The 15000-nt window shown below is 33.8% G+C and overlaps 1 protein-coding gene across 1 annotated transcript in view; it reads left to right on the top strand.

The window, feature by feature from the left end:
* Positions 1–15000, top strand: part of LOC145294048 (uncharacterized) — a 732984-nt gene that overhangs the window by 375662 nt on the left and 342322 nt on the right. The window lies entirely within an intron of this gene.

The following is a 15000-nucleotide window of genomic DNA, read 5'->3' as shown; positions in this document are numbered from 1 at the left end:
GATTCTTTTATGCTGTTTTAGATATTATTTGAACTATACTTTTGAAGATAGATTTTTATATATTTTTCTTGGTAATAATTTAATAATTATTTTTATGCAATTGATTTTATGTTGTTGTTGTTTTTTTTTGTCAGATGGTATTTTATAATAAATGCATTATTTTATTAACTATATTTGAAAAATATGTTTCTGTAAGAAACACTTATTTTAGAAGAAAACCATGTGTGACAAGTAATACTTTCATAGTTATTACTTCCCAATATTCATCGTCTCATCTAGTCGGATATTTTAAAAGGCTCATTCCAAAGTAAGGCGTCCTATTTCTAACTCCAAAAAACTAAAACATTGAAGATCTACGAAGACAGTGTACTTTTGCACTTGAGTGCCCGTTTTCCCCTGAGTCGCGCTCGACAACGTCCGGCGAAAAACGGAAAATGCCGAATTATAGCGAGCGAGCCAAGAGAGACGCCAACTAACAGACGTTAAAAACTGGAAGAAAAAAAAGAAAGAAAGGAAAGGAAAGAATTTAACAGGAATCGAAAAGAAAGGCAAAGTTTCATTGCGTTTCTTCAATCAAAAAAAAAAAAAAAAAAAAAGAAGGAAAATGAATTAATCCCGGCTCGAAATAATTTGTAAATCCACAGCAAACGTCTTCGCATTTTGTCAAGAAAACCAAAACCAGCTGCTAGCAACGGAGAGGAGATATAAAACATGTTGGCGAAAATGTATCATGAAGAAACGAAACGTAAACGAAGGTTTCGGCTGGAGATGCACTAATGTCCACTGCAGACAATAGACGTCCCTGCCCCATGGCACCTTTTTCGGCCTACTTTGTCGTCGTCAGCTGCTTTCTTTCAACCAGTAGAAAACATTATCCTTTAAGAAATAGCCTATCCTCAGGAAACCGCACCTTACCCAAAACAGTATACGCCCGACCCACAATAACTGATAAACGCAAACAAAAGAACTATATATAAAAATAATTAACAAAAACAACAAATACATAAAAAAATTGGTAAATTTATACAAATACCGTGACAGCGAATTAGTAGAAAAAAATGTACCCTAACCCTAACCCTAACCCTAACCCTAACCCAGTTTTCAGATTCGTGTTCAGCACACCGAAACGTAACAGAATACTACGTAAAAGACTTTACTAATTCGCTGTCACGGTGTTTGTATAATAATACCAAAAAATTTATTTTTACAAAAACTACAATCGTCGGTTGCCTCAAACTTTTCTTTGGAAAAAAAAAAATTTATAACTCCCCATTCCACTAAAAATAAAAGTAAAAACAATTGTCTAAAAAGATAATAAAACAATAAAATATTCGTGATTCTTACGGTAGGTTTCTGTTTTGGTTTCTTTGTTTGTTTATTTTTTGTTTTTGTTTTTTGGTTTTTTGTTTTGTTTTTTTTCATACTTGCGTCCGCTCGTTATAGTACGGCGGTTATTATTACTTTTTTTGTTATTGACATGCTTATTATAATCCGGAATTTTCTGTTTTTCGCCGAGCGTTGTCGAGAACGAATCGCGGAAAAACGGGCGCTAGAGTGCAGAAGTACTGAAGACAGGATCCGTACTCTTTTAATGAGCGACTTTTTGTGCTTCAGAATTTATCTACACAGTTACCACGATTCTCAATACACTTTGGCCTATTTTGAGTAAATATATGGAGTCGCTCTCTTAACAATGTTGATATCAATAGCATCGATTCTGTAAACGTTCAACACGTGCACGTGTTAATTGGTTCAATTTTGTAAGTATGAAAAAAATATAATGATAAATCTCTGCTTCTGGCGCAGGTTAATAACAGAGATTGTCTTCTAAGTCTCACACTGTCAATATCTGCAAAAGAGAAACGATACTATCAGCCCATGAATGCAAAAGTTCAATCATAATAACAATGCAATTTGCAATCTCCGCTGATTCATTCGGGCGGAAAGAAAAATAAGAGGCATTACATTTAAAACGTCGTTTTTATTATTAAAATTTTTCTCCGCTAGCTTCAGAATACGCATTAGCATGTCTGTGTGTAACCCAAGTCTTACGATCTTGAATTAAAATGTTCGCTTAAGTTATGTTCCCGTACGTCGATTTACAAATGGTGCCCATCCATCTTTTCTTGCGATTACCTTCCACCGGCTTTTTTTTTTTTAGTATGCTTTTAACACATATTCCGTATAGTTCTACACAGGAACGCTTACTGTGACCAGTTAGCTGTAAGGTTCTGCTAGGAGATATCTACTAGACGACGTGCACTTCAGAGTGTGTCAATATCTCCACTTGACGATCTGTAAAAAGTTGAATATCAAATGCAACAGCACGTTCTAGCACTATATACCGGATAGAACAGTCGGAAATAAGTCATACACCACCACTATGACCATGCAATCCTTACAGCTACGTAACTAGAAAACGGAGCTGTAAAGCATGACATAGTGATATGGGATAAGAAGATGAAAGAAACAACCATAGTAAAAGTCAGTGTTCACAATGATGCTGGATTAAATGGAGCATAGAGGAAAAATATAATGAAATACTAAGGTCTTATGTACGGCATAAAACGAAACTGAGATCTTAAGAAGATCTCTACCAGTCCAGTAATTATAAGATCAACTGAACCCATGAACAAGAATTTTAAAAACAACCTGACAAATATACCCGATAAACTAAATGCAAGAGGTCTTCAAACAATTGCAATTAAATTGACGGTTAGAATCTTAAAAAGATCTCTCGGTTTGAATATATGTGATAGCGGGTGAATGTTTCGCATCCGGCTTAAACAAACTTATCATACAATGAAGAGCATATAGGAAGGCCATCTATGTTGTGCGTATTAATTTGTTTGCTGATCTCTGCATAAGACGCAGATGGAGTTAGTTGTTACAGTTATCGTCCTTGTTATAGGTATCCCGGCACAAGAAGCCAATACAGTTTACTGTTATAGTTATTGTCCTTTTCTTGGGTATTTTTGCATAAGACGCAGATAGGTTTATCTGTCGCAGTTATTGTCCTTTTCTTGAGTATCTCGTCATAAAACGTAAATTGAATTAACTTGTATAGTTATCGTCCCTTTTCTTTTGTATATCAGCATAAGACGCGAAAGGAATTAACTGTCACTGTTATCGTCCTTTTTCTTTCGTATCTATGAATAAGGCGCAGATAGCTATACTAGATAGATAACTGTTAGTTATTGCCTTTTTCTTTCGTATCGCTGCATAAGACGCAGATAGAATGAACTGTCACTGTTGCCATCCACTTCTTTCGTATCCCGGGATAAGACGCAGAGTTTCCTGTCATAGTTATTGTCTTGTCTTTTTCTTTCGTATCTATACAGCATACTTATCAAAATGCTAGGTTGATCAATCGCAACAAAACTCCGAGATTATCAATAGAACATACGGAAATTTCTTCGGAAGTTGTTGACTTGAGATAAAGCAAACTCGCGAGAAAGTGTTTCACTGGAAAATTAATCGGTAGACATAGCGACAAAGGCGCCTACTTTCGAGCTGTGAAATTCCAAAATCGATAAGCAGATAAAATATCGCCTCTTTTATAGCTTTACACACCAATTATTGGTTGTTTGCAGACGACATTTTTAATCTCTAAAATGAAAAGTAAAAAACAAAATGGCGGATAATCAAATATGCAACACATAATTTAATCTCAACGTCCGAAAAGATAATTAAACAGACGGTAACAGATAAGGAACCGTTAAATAAATAACAAATAGTGTGGATGAAAGTTTTCAAGTTTAGTTATTGTAAAACTACCGACACACACTATTTTGCAGAATTCCGTAGTTAGAGAATTTTTTTATTATTGGAGTCGTTAAAGCGATAATTTACACAAGACTTTGGAATGATTAAGTCGTCAAGATTACAAACCACATCGGATTGTGAGATGGCAAGATGTTCAAATTGAGAAACGACATAAAACTGTTATGTGACAAAATATTCAAATTAATAAATTAGATTAAATTGATATGTTTAGATTTTCAAGCTATCAACTCACATTAGATTGTGAGACGGCGAAATCCCGAAGTCGAGATATCACATTGGATTCTGAGATAAGATCTTTGTTGAGAAACGCTATTAGACGGGGGTATATGAAAAGATCTTCATGTAAGCTAATCGTATTAGATTGTGGATTTGATATCTTCCAGTCAACAAACGACAATAGAAGATAAAATAAGATCTTTATGTTGGCATATCGCATTAGACTGTGGGATGACGAGATATTCAATATATCAAATCTCATTACAGAGCGAGATGATATTTTCATGTTGACAAACGGCATTAGACTGTAAAATGAGATTAGATTGAGAAATAACAATATAAACACGCTGACAAAGCTCTCTGGTGTGTGAAATGACAAGGCTGACAAGGTAACAACTCAAATTCAACGAGCGCGACTGAGTATCTATTGCTGTCCCCTGCAAAATATATATTTATAATTTACTAGAGATCTCACCTTCAACTTTCGAAAAACTGTGAATAAGAACCTGTTATCATCTTGAATATTACACTATTTCGGCCGATGTAACCTCTAACATTCTCCAGGCGCGTTCTAACTCATATATATATATATATATATATATATATATATATATATATATATATATATATATATATATATATACATACATATATATATTGTTTTAAAAAAAACAAGACATCAAAGAATGGATTGTTAGCAACAAATAGTGTATTTCAACGTTAGTTACAATTGTTTCAAGACTATTCGGACAAATTTAAACATTATGTCGTTTGAAAATTTTCACAAGACTTGTTGAATAAAAAACACTTTAACAATGAAATATCATGGAAAGCATTTCCCTTATAAGGAAAAGAGAAGAAGAGAAAGTATTTTACCTATATCGCATCCTTGCAAAGTTTTTTTTAAGATTTATATATTTATCTATTTTCGTATCTCATTTAAAAAAACAATATATATATATATATATATATATTTATATATATATATATATATTTATATATATATGTATTTATATATATATATTTATATATATATATATTTATATATATATATATATTTATATATATTTATATATACATATATATATATATATACATTGAACTCGGGAATCTATATGAAACATACGAAGCACTTTATTTAATCTACGGTGATAGGCAGTCTTATGTAATTCTTTAATTGCATTTTAGTATGGCCCGTGCATAGATTGAACCTTCGACTTAAAAAAAACTGCCAATTAAGACTAATCTTTTTCTTACCACCTGAACCACTGTCCCAAATGATTCATAGGAATATCAGCCAAGTTGAAAGCTGTAAATAAATGATACTGTATAACAATAACAAAATAAAAGATAACTCCTTTGAAGTAGAGTTTTATATGTTAGGGTTAGTGTTAAAAGATATTTAAGTTTGACTTTCAACCCTTATCCCTGAGTGGCTTCCGGGCCTTGATAAGTGGTGATCACTGTGTAAAAAAAAACTCTTAAAATATATCTTTATCTTTTAAATATTCGTATTTTATCTAGTTTTCATGCATAGTGTATTTTATTCATATTTAAACGAATTAGTAACGTGGTTGTTTCAGTTCATTTCAACTATAAACATACATACAAATGATTAGTTGTATAAACAGAAGAAAAAAACATAATTTAATAAGTTATGTATTGCAATTGTTTTGATGCGATTGTTCATATCTCAGTCGACTGCATAAATAATCAGTTTTAAATGAGGTTAATGGCGCAATGAATTCAATTATAAATGTTATCATTTTTGTTACTGACCTTCCATTGGCCTTTGTAAAAATTGCCTCTCCAGATCCCAACCAGTGGCATCGACTGATAAAAATATTATTGCTTTGTTACTTATCCCCCTTTTTTACAATAAATTGGCACTGAATCTTTAGCGACGCACGAAATAAACTCGTCCCTTGATCAAACGGTTGTAGGGACGAGATGAGATCATCTAGAAGCCAATCATTCTCTCTGTCAAAGACAAAAACAGAACATTCATATTGACAGCTCAACAGTGATGAGAGCAGTACTTTTTCTTAGAACGTAGTTGGCTTTTATATTGCATCTGAAAGTTTTTGTATAATAACACTTTTCACAGCATAATATACCGAGTGTATTTGAGTACTTTTATTTTTTAATTTATTTTTCATTACATTATCACCCCAAATAAGGCACTTTGATGTAGGGGGCTACTATCAGGGACATAAACTACAGAAGTACTATGTGGGAGTGAGCAGCAAAAGGTCGGCTCACGTTACACTTGAATTTCTGCATGTCAGTACAGTTGGGGAAGCAGGGACCCGGAAGGAAGTTCCAAAGTCTAGCAGTTCTGGGGAAAAACTACTGGAGTAGAAAGCTCTCTTACATATAGGGATCTCTACTGTGTAGGGGTGGGATTTGGCTGCTTGTCGAAGAGATTTACGTCGAGGGGGTACAAGTGCTTGTCCGAGCATTCACCGTTAAAATACTTGTAGAACATGCAGAGGGGTGCAAAATTTCTTCGATGGGACAGAGGCTGAAGCTGAGATGATAGTTCAGGACGTATCAGGTTGGCGACTCTCTTTTGAACCCTGTCTAGGAACGAGAGACTAGTAGCAGATGTACCAGCCCTAATATGACAAGAATCCTCCATATATGGTCGAATGGTTATTGCCACACAAGCCTAAAAACTAACATTCAAGCTATTATCACCGCACATGCAGTAAGGCCAGGTATATTAAAGCAACACTAGGCTTTTGATATGACAGGGGCGCGTTCGAAATGAATGTTTCTGTTTATAGCAAACTTGAAGCATGATTCATGTTTTTTATATATAAAATCAACAGTAGTTTCTTTAGAGAGCAATATAGATTACAATTTATTGTGGAACAATTCACTGAGGGGAGGCATGTGAGATTCTTCCCAGATTATCGTGATGGATTCCCAACTAGGGCAGGCAATCAATCAACTTGATAGAAAAATAGGCGATTTTACTGATTTCGATGACAATAAAAATATGGGAGTTTTAAATATTTGTTGATCATCATTCCATAACGGGTTACGTCGGGTGTCTCTATCATGGTATATATATATATATATATATATATATATATATATATATATATATATATATATATATATATATAATGGCCTGCTTAAAAGTAGTCCAACAAATGTATATATAGAGAGGCAATAGGAGTGGAAAGTGAATTTACAAAGACTATATTAGAAAATATAGAATTAATCATTTATTTAATAAGTTTCGTTCACACGCTTATTTGGGGGATAAAGGACACTCTTCATACCAAGGTATTTCGAAGCCTAATGCTTCTCACCAGAAGAATAGAGAATGTGCTAGGTAACATAAGATAAATAAATAAATAAATAAAATCATAGAAACCCTACACTCCTTTCTACACTACACTTTATATAGTACGCCCTCCTTTATCTTAGAATTCAATATAGTTCCTCCTAACAACATCAATTTATGTCGTTCCTAATTATTCTCTCGCTAGACGTCACATCCCCATTATGTTACCTGATGAGAAGGATAAGGCTTCGAAATACCTTGGTATAAAGAGTTCCCTTTATCCCCCAACTAAATGTATGTATATCATTATTAAATAAATGACTCATTCTATATTTTCGAATATATAGTATTTGTGAATTTTATTTCTAATCCTATTGTCTAAAATATAAGTTCCATTGACATGTGTTGAGCTTTATATTATCCGATAAGTCTCCTCTTATAGAACTGAATTTACTCTCTTTTTCTATCTATCCTCGTAATATATATATATATATATATATATATATATATATATATATTATTTTTAAAAACAGTAATCTACGGACACGCGTGTTTCGGAGCCATACTCCTCTTCAGCGTAGCTTGGACCTTATGTATTTCAGCCCAGCGCCCTAATCCACTGCGCTATGTTGCCATAGACAATTTACTGCTTCGTTTTTATGGTTCATCTGTTTAAGTGGTTTTTGTTTTGATTTTTTAAACGATAGTAATGTTTATGTCTCCGCCCCGGAGACCGGTGTTTTTCTTAGAAAGTCGCCCGATTTTATTTGGACGTGTAATTTATTCATTTATTTATTTATTATTTTTACATATTTATTATTTTTTACATAAGATCCAAGGTTCGAATCCTACCAACAGTCAAGCTACGCTGACGAGTAGGGCTCCGAAACACGCGTGTCCGTAGATTACTGTTTTTAAAAATAATAAATAAATAAATAAATAACACGTCCAAATAAAATTGGGCGACCTTCTAAGAAAAACACCGGTTCTCCGAGGCGGAGACATAAACATTACCATCGTTTAAAAAATAAAAACAAAAAGCACTTATATATATATATATATATATATATATATATATATATATATATATATATATATATATATATATATATATATATATATGTTAAAAATCAACCATTTACTTGTGGTTGACTTTACCCTTCATGTAAGAAATAAACCGATCTTTGAATACATTCATTTAGATAGATTTAACTTCGAATCAGAAAATATCCTTCATTGTAACAGTCATTCAGTCACTGACAGGTTTATCTCCCTTACTTGATCTTCAGATGTTATTATTGGTTCGTGAATTATTTTAAGGCTCTGTATAATGTTTATCTGAAACAAGATTTCCCTAGGGTCGAAGTCCCTGGAGCTTATTTTACAAACTAAAAACAATTTTATAACAAGCCGTCATGTGGTCACATATCGAAGCGTGCGCTCACGATATCGCGTTTATTTTGCATGATGGATACATATGAGACCGATTTTTTTTTAGTCTGATTTTTATTTTTTTTTTTTTCAAATTTGTGCTACTCCCATCTCTCGTGTCTATTTACCAACAAGCACGTAATATACACATTCCTACATTGAGTTCTTTAAGAGATGCATTAATGGGTGCATTACTGATTGCTTCGTTTGTAGGCTTTGTGCAATGTGGGTGTTCACTTCTGTGTGAGATGAAGCGATATTGTTTGCATGTGTTTCCAACTAACATGATTTGTCTTTGCATGGCGAGAGGCAGGACATGATGCTGATTTGTACGTGGTATTTTAAAACTTCTCGAAATTATTTGTTTTATTTTTATATCTTCTTCGTCTTCGTCTTCTTTTCTTCGTTTTCTTCGTCCTTATTATTATTATTATTATTATTATTATTATTATTATTATTATTATTATTATTATTATTATTATTATTAGGAGTACACACCTTCCGTCCAAATTGAAGGAAAAAGATATTGTACGCTTTTTGAAAATATTTTTCTTATCAGTTTCTTCAAGCTGGAGGTGAAGCATCCTAGCGGATGTCAAACATTCACCTATTAACTCAGATATTCCAACCAACAGATCTTTTTTAAGATTCTGACCGCCCCTTAAAGTGCATTAGTTTGAATCTCTCTTGCGCTTGGTTCACCGGGCATATTTTCCAGGTAGTTATAGAAATAGTTGTTCCATAAGTCCAGTTTTTCTATAATAACTAGAAGGTAGAGATCTTCTTAAGATTCCAGTATTTTCTTTTCATTTCGTACATAAGACCTTGGTATTTCGTTATCTTTTCTCTTTTAGTTCTGTTTAACCCAACATCACTAGAGACACTGACTTTTACTAAGGTTGCTTCATCTCCTTTTTGTCCCATATCAATATGTAGGTTTTATAGTCATATAAAATGACGTATCAGTGGCTGATGTTCAGGACTGATTGAGGATCAACACTGTATATTTTCACTTTGCTCCCTCTTTTTAATGTGTTCTCCCACTTTCCTGTTGCTCGTTAAATAAAAGAAACTGCAAAAACGAATTCCAGGTTTTTTTATCCTGACGATTCTAACGGGAATGAAACTCAGAATATTCGGCGTAGCTTAATTGCCGTATATTTTCATAACATATATATATATTTTCATAACATATATATATATATATATATATATATTCCACAAAAGCTGTCTACGCTCCATATGTGGTCTTAGCCTCCACGACAAGGTATCAAATGCCGAATTATTCACAAAATGCAAAATATCTGGCATTGAATCATTCCTTATTCAATCGCAATTGCGGTGGGCTGGTCATGTATTGAGGATACCCGATGACAGAATTCCAAAAATTGCGATGTACAGTCAATTTGAGGGCGGTAAAAGAATTGTCGGACGTCCTTGGCTTAGGTACAAGGACAAGTTGAAGAGTAACTTGTCTGCAGTGAACATACCATACAGGAGTCTTGAAGATGAGGTGAATGACCGAAAAGGATGGAGATCAAGGTGTTTTGAAGATCTCCAGAGGTTTCAATCTGAAAGCTTAAGGCAACTAAAAGAAAACAGAGTCAGAGCAAAAAGACTAGCAGCCGCACCAATATCTGCAGCGTTAAATCCACATTCATGTTCTATTTGTGGCCTTGTTTGCAAGTCCCTTGCTGGACTAAAAAGTCATCAGAGGCAAAAGCATAAATGAGTTTTATAAATATGGGGTGTCCGAACCTCATACGTCGAAATCGACGGGAGAGTCCATCATATATATATATATATATATATATATATATATATATATATATATATATATATATATATATATATATATATATGCTCATCCATATGCAGTACTGTTTTGTTGTATCACAGCTCATCAGTGCGGCTAGGCAGGCAACTACCTCAAGCTAGGATCGAAACCCGACCGCCCAAACGACAGTCAAAGCTTTTAACAATTACGCTATTCTTCTGCTGTGAGGGTAGTGAATCAACGATGTTTTGGCATCGTCCAAATGCCGAAGCTCGATTTGTTTACACAAAGAGCACCGCTTAATACGCTAATGGTAATTTGTATATCACTTCCCAATTTGCTCAACCCAAGATATGGAGCTTTGTATTTATCCACATACAGTACTGTTTCACTGTACTACAGCTAATCAGTGCGACTAGCCATATATATCTATAATATAAAACTGAACGGCTGTGTGTGTTTGTCTGGTCACGAACAGGCTTCTATATGGTTGACTATTATAGAAAACTGATCGCATATAATGATAGAAGATGTATCGAGACACGGGAATGGGTATGTTTGATCTTGCATAATGATGATTCATTAAAATTGTGGGGTCTGCGTAAGCCTGGTCTACAAAGTTGGAAATAAAAAATTTAAAAATTACAAAAAAAAAAAAAAAAAAAACGTATGCAAGTGTTTTTGATATAGATGTACATAATAATACTTTGATAAGTATGTTTTAACTTAAATAGGGATCGTATAATAAAATTGTGGGGTCTGCGCTCGCGCCTGGCCTCCATAGAATGGAAATAGGCATTAACTTTAATAAATACTTTTCATATCTATCTGCGTAAGTATACTTTGATAATTATGTTTCAATTTGAAGAAATATGGTATGATAAAATTATGAGGTGTTCGTTCGCGCCTGACCTCCATAGAATGGAAATATGTCACAAAGTTTAACAAGGTTTTTTTTTTAACATAGATCCACAGAATATTGGATAAGTGTTTCAGTGCGAACAGGTATGGTATAATAAATTATGGGGTTTATCTATTTTATTTTTACTTTCATCATATTTTGCTTTAGTTTTGATACCCCCAAATTCGAAGCTATCTCTTTAAAACCCTTCCTTTTCATAACCTATCATACTTACATAAATCAGAGTCCATTTTCTGTAGGCTGTTTTTGAACCCAGTCAACGACAGTTACATTTGGTAGTATATATATATATATATATATATATATATATATATATATACTGTATGTATATAGATATATATGTATTTATATACTATATATCTATCTATATATGCGTGTGTGTATGTATGTATTATGTATGCATGTACATATTTATATATATATATATATATATATATATATATATATATATATATAAAGAGAGAGAGAGAGAGAGAGAGAAAAGAAAGATTAATAGATACATATACAAGTTTGTTTATGCTGCATGTAGTTTGTCTCCGCATTAGAAAAGGTGAAAGTTATACTGTTCAAGTTTATCTTACCAGAACCAAGTTTCAAATTACTATATTTTATAAGGAAGAGAAACATTACACTATTATCTTCACTGTACGTATGTAATCCGTTTTCCTATCGATGAAACCAGTTGACATGCGATTTTCGTCTTCGTGTATGAATGATAAAAGAGACAGAGAATCAGAGCATGCGATTGAGAGAAGAGGAACAAAAAAAGAAGATATATAAAGATGAACTGAAGCTATTTGCCGTGTATCCTATTGCACGTACACGTGTCCTGTGTAAACAAGTGCGTATCTTATATGAGCCTGGGGTCTGCTCTTAGTACTGAAATGTGATCCGCACGGCGAAAAAAAAAAAACTATCGAAATTCAGTTACTTTTTTTTCTTTTTCTTTTTCTTCATATTGTTACTATTCGGTTTCACTCCCACCACTTAAACATTACCAAAAGGAAACTTGTCTAATACGCATGCGCGGTTGTTTGTTGTCTGCGTTTGCGCATATGTGACTGTTGTCTGTTCAATCTGGAGCGGTATGTCAAGGGTCGGCTATTATTATCTCCTGGTTGTTTTTTTTTTGTTTTTTCGCACTGCAAACTATCATCTCGCTAGGTGAGATGAGCGCAACAATCCAGAAAGGTGTCTGATTGCACGACATAATAGAATAAAAAAAGAAATATGGCTGCTTTTTGTTCGCTATTGGCTCTGTTATGTTACACACCTCTCCCCACCCTTCATCTCGGGAATTTAATTTTCAGTTCAACAATTGATCATTCCACCGCTGATGACACATCTGCAGATGCAAGACGAATGGGTGCCAGTTTAACCGTTCACATAATCTAACGCGTTCAGAATTATGGAAAAAATACGATCCAATAACTGATGTCAAGGCGAAGCATACTTAGCCACGTCGATCCCCTAGCAATATCTCAGGAAGAGACAAGATGGGGACCAGAGGAATGGAGAATGTTTTTCCTATACTTAGAAGAGAATTCTTCGTTCTGAATGCATCATTTTATGGCTTCGTAGCACCCTAGATCCAAATTAAACTATTCAACCGAGAGCGGAAATACAAAAATTAAAAGATGCTATGAATAGATAAGTCTATAAAATTGACACAAACTTTTGCGAATGGGAAGAAGAGGCATATTATACTGTACTGCCTTGACTACCCTCTATTGCCAAATTGGTGCAACTTAAAAATGATTGCAGATTGCGAATATTTATCCTCAGGATTGTCTAATATCATGGTTAACTGTTGTATAATCCAAATGATTTAAGCATATGCAAAGGTGGCCGTTGACAACATTCTCGTTAACATTCCTACATTATCGGTGTCGTGGTCTGGATGGTACTATTTCTCTACAATGGATTCATCTTATACCTGTTCACTATAATAGCATAGTAGCAATCGATGAGTGTTTTCTTTTTTTACTGTTTAATCAAAACATAATTTCACTAGAGAACACGGGTTAATCAAACGAAATGAGTGCCTGTTCTGAAATGAATAAGGTTTTAAGGGGATTGAGGAAAATTGATAATATATACCAGGTGCCTTAGATAAGTTACAGACTTTTATATACATGCATTTATAATCGTCGTAGACTCCTGAAAATTCAGTATGGTAAAGCTATATATCTTATAAAATGTCTGACCAATTTTTATAATTTCAGTTTCAGCTGGAATTAGAATAAACCTTACTAAAGCCTGATTGTCACAGCTGGTGAATTTCAAAAATGCAATCAGGACTTTGGAAAAACGATATGCATTAAAATTCTGTTTTAAACTTGAGAAAAATGCCACAGAAACATATAGAACTTTTCCGGCTGCTTTCCGACCAGTTTGCATGAATCGAGCACGAGTTTTTGAGTAGCATATAAAGTTCGAGAAAGGCAGGGAGTTTTTGAGGGATAATGAGAGGTGTTAAAGGAGGAAAGAAAGTCAGAACACCAGAATTAATGACCAAATACAGAATTTTATGGATAAGGGTCGCTGTGTGTTTATAGAGATTTCAGTGTGGGAACTGTAAACACAATTATTCGCTTGAAACTGAAGATGAAGAAGATTTGCGCGAATGCACCAGTCCACAACTCCATCTTTTTCACATACTATTTGACCAAGATGGGCATCAAGACAGTTCCTCACCCTCCCTATTGTCCAGACCTTGTACTCTGTGACTTTTGGTTATTCCCTAAGCTCAAGGAAAATCTTAGAGATTGCTCTTATTATACAATTGAGGAGATGAAAGCGGCTGTGACGAGGATCATTGACACCCTCACAAAAGACGTATTCCATGGATCCTTCCAGAAGTTGTTAGGACGACACAACGTGTATTGCAGACGGAGGAGATTATTATTGGGACTGGAGTTTCATGTGTGTATTATCAGTAGAAGAGTCCATACGAAAAGGTTTGGAAACTTATTGATGGCACCTCATATGTAGTTCGATTACTAATCAGGATGATTCATAAGATGCAAAGTAAAGAAATAAAGCAATCAATGTGCCTTTTCACTTGCAATTTAGAAATAGATCGCAATTAATTGAAAATCACGTCGATTTCTCTAAAGAAAATAACATTGTGTGCTTGTACATCTGTGTTACCGCGCTATTTTTTAAAAATAATATTTTCGAGTTAAATTTAAGTTTTACGATATATATATTTTTTTTTAAATTGTTAGGCGAGAGTACAGAATAGTTACAAAACATCGTCGCCATTTTAAGAATAGGGCGTCTGAATAATAATGTCATAATTTCTGCACCGTCACATAGATGCACAAGTACAGAACATTTGAAGACAAATGCTAAATATTTGCCCAGGAAATAAAAGTATGTTGTGGAATAAAATTATTTATGTTTTTTGGTTTGGAAATATTTTGTAATGCTGCTTAATAATTTGTGCGTTTTTTTTTTTTTTTTGCAAACTGTTATCCTCATCTTCATAGTTATTTCACTACGTTTAAGCCAAGTAATCTTCTGGCATCCTTTAGGTGATTAACCACGACGGGATAGGAATAACGT

This window comes from Euprymna scolopes, chromosome 15 (assembly GCF_053919585.1).
Source record: "Euprymna scolopes isolate OS-2025 chromosome 15, ASM5391958v1, whole genome shotgun sequence".
Taxonomy (NCBI): Eukaryota; Metazoa; Mollusca; class Cephalopoda; order Sepiida; family Sepiolidae; genus Euprymna; species Euprymna scolopes.
The sequence above is the reverse complement of the archived record's forward strand: the minus strand, read 5'-3'. Positions and strand labels throughout refer to the sequence as shown.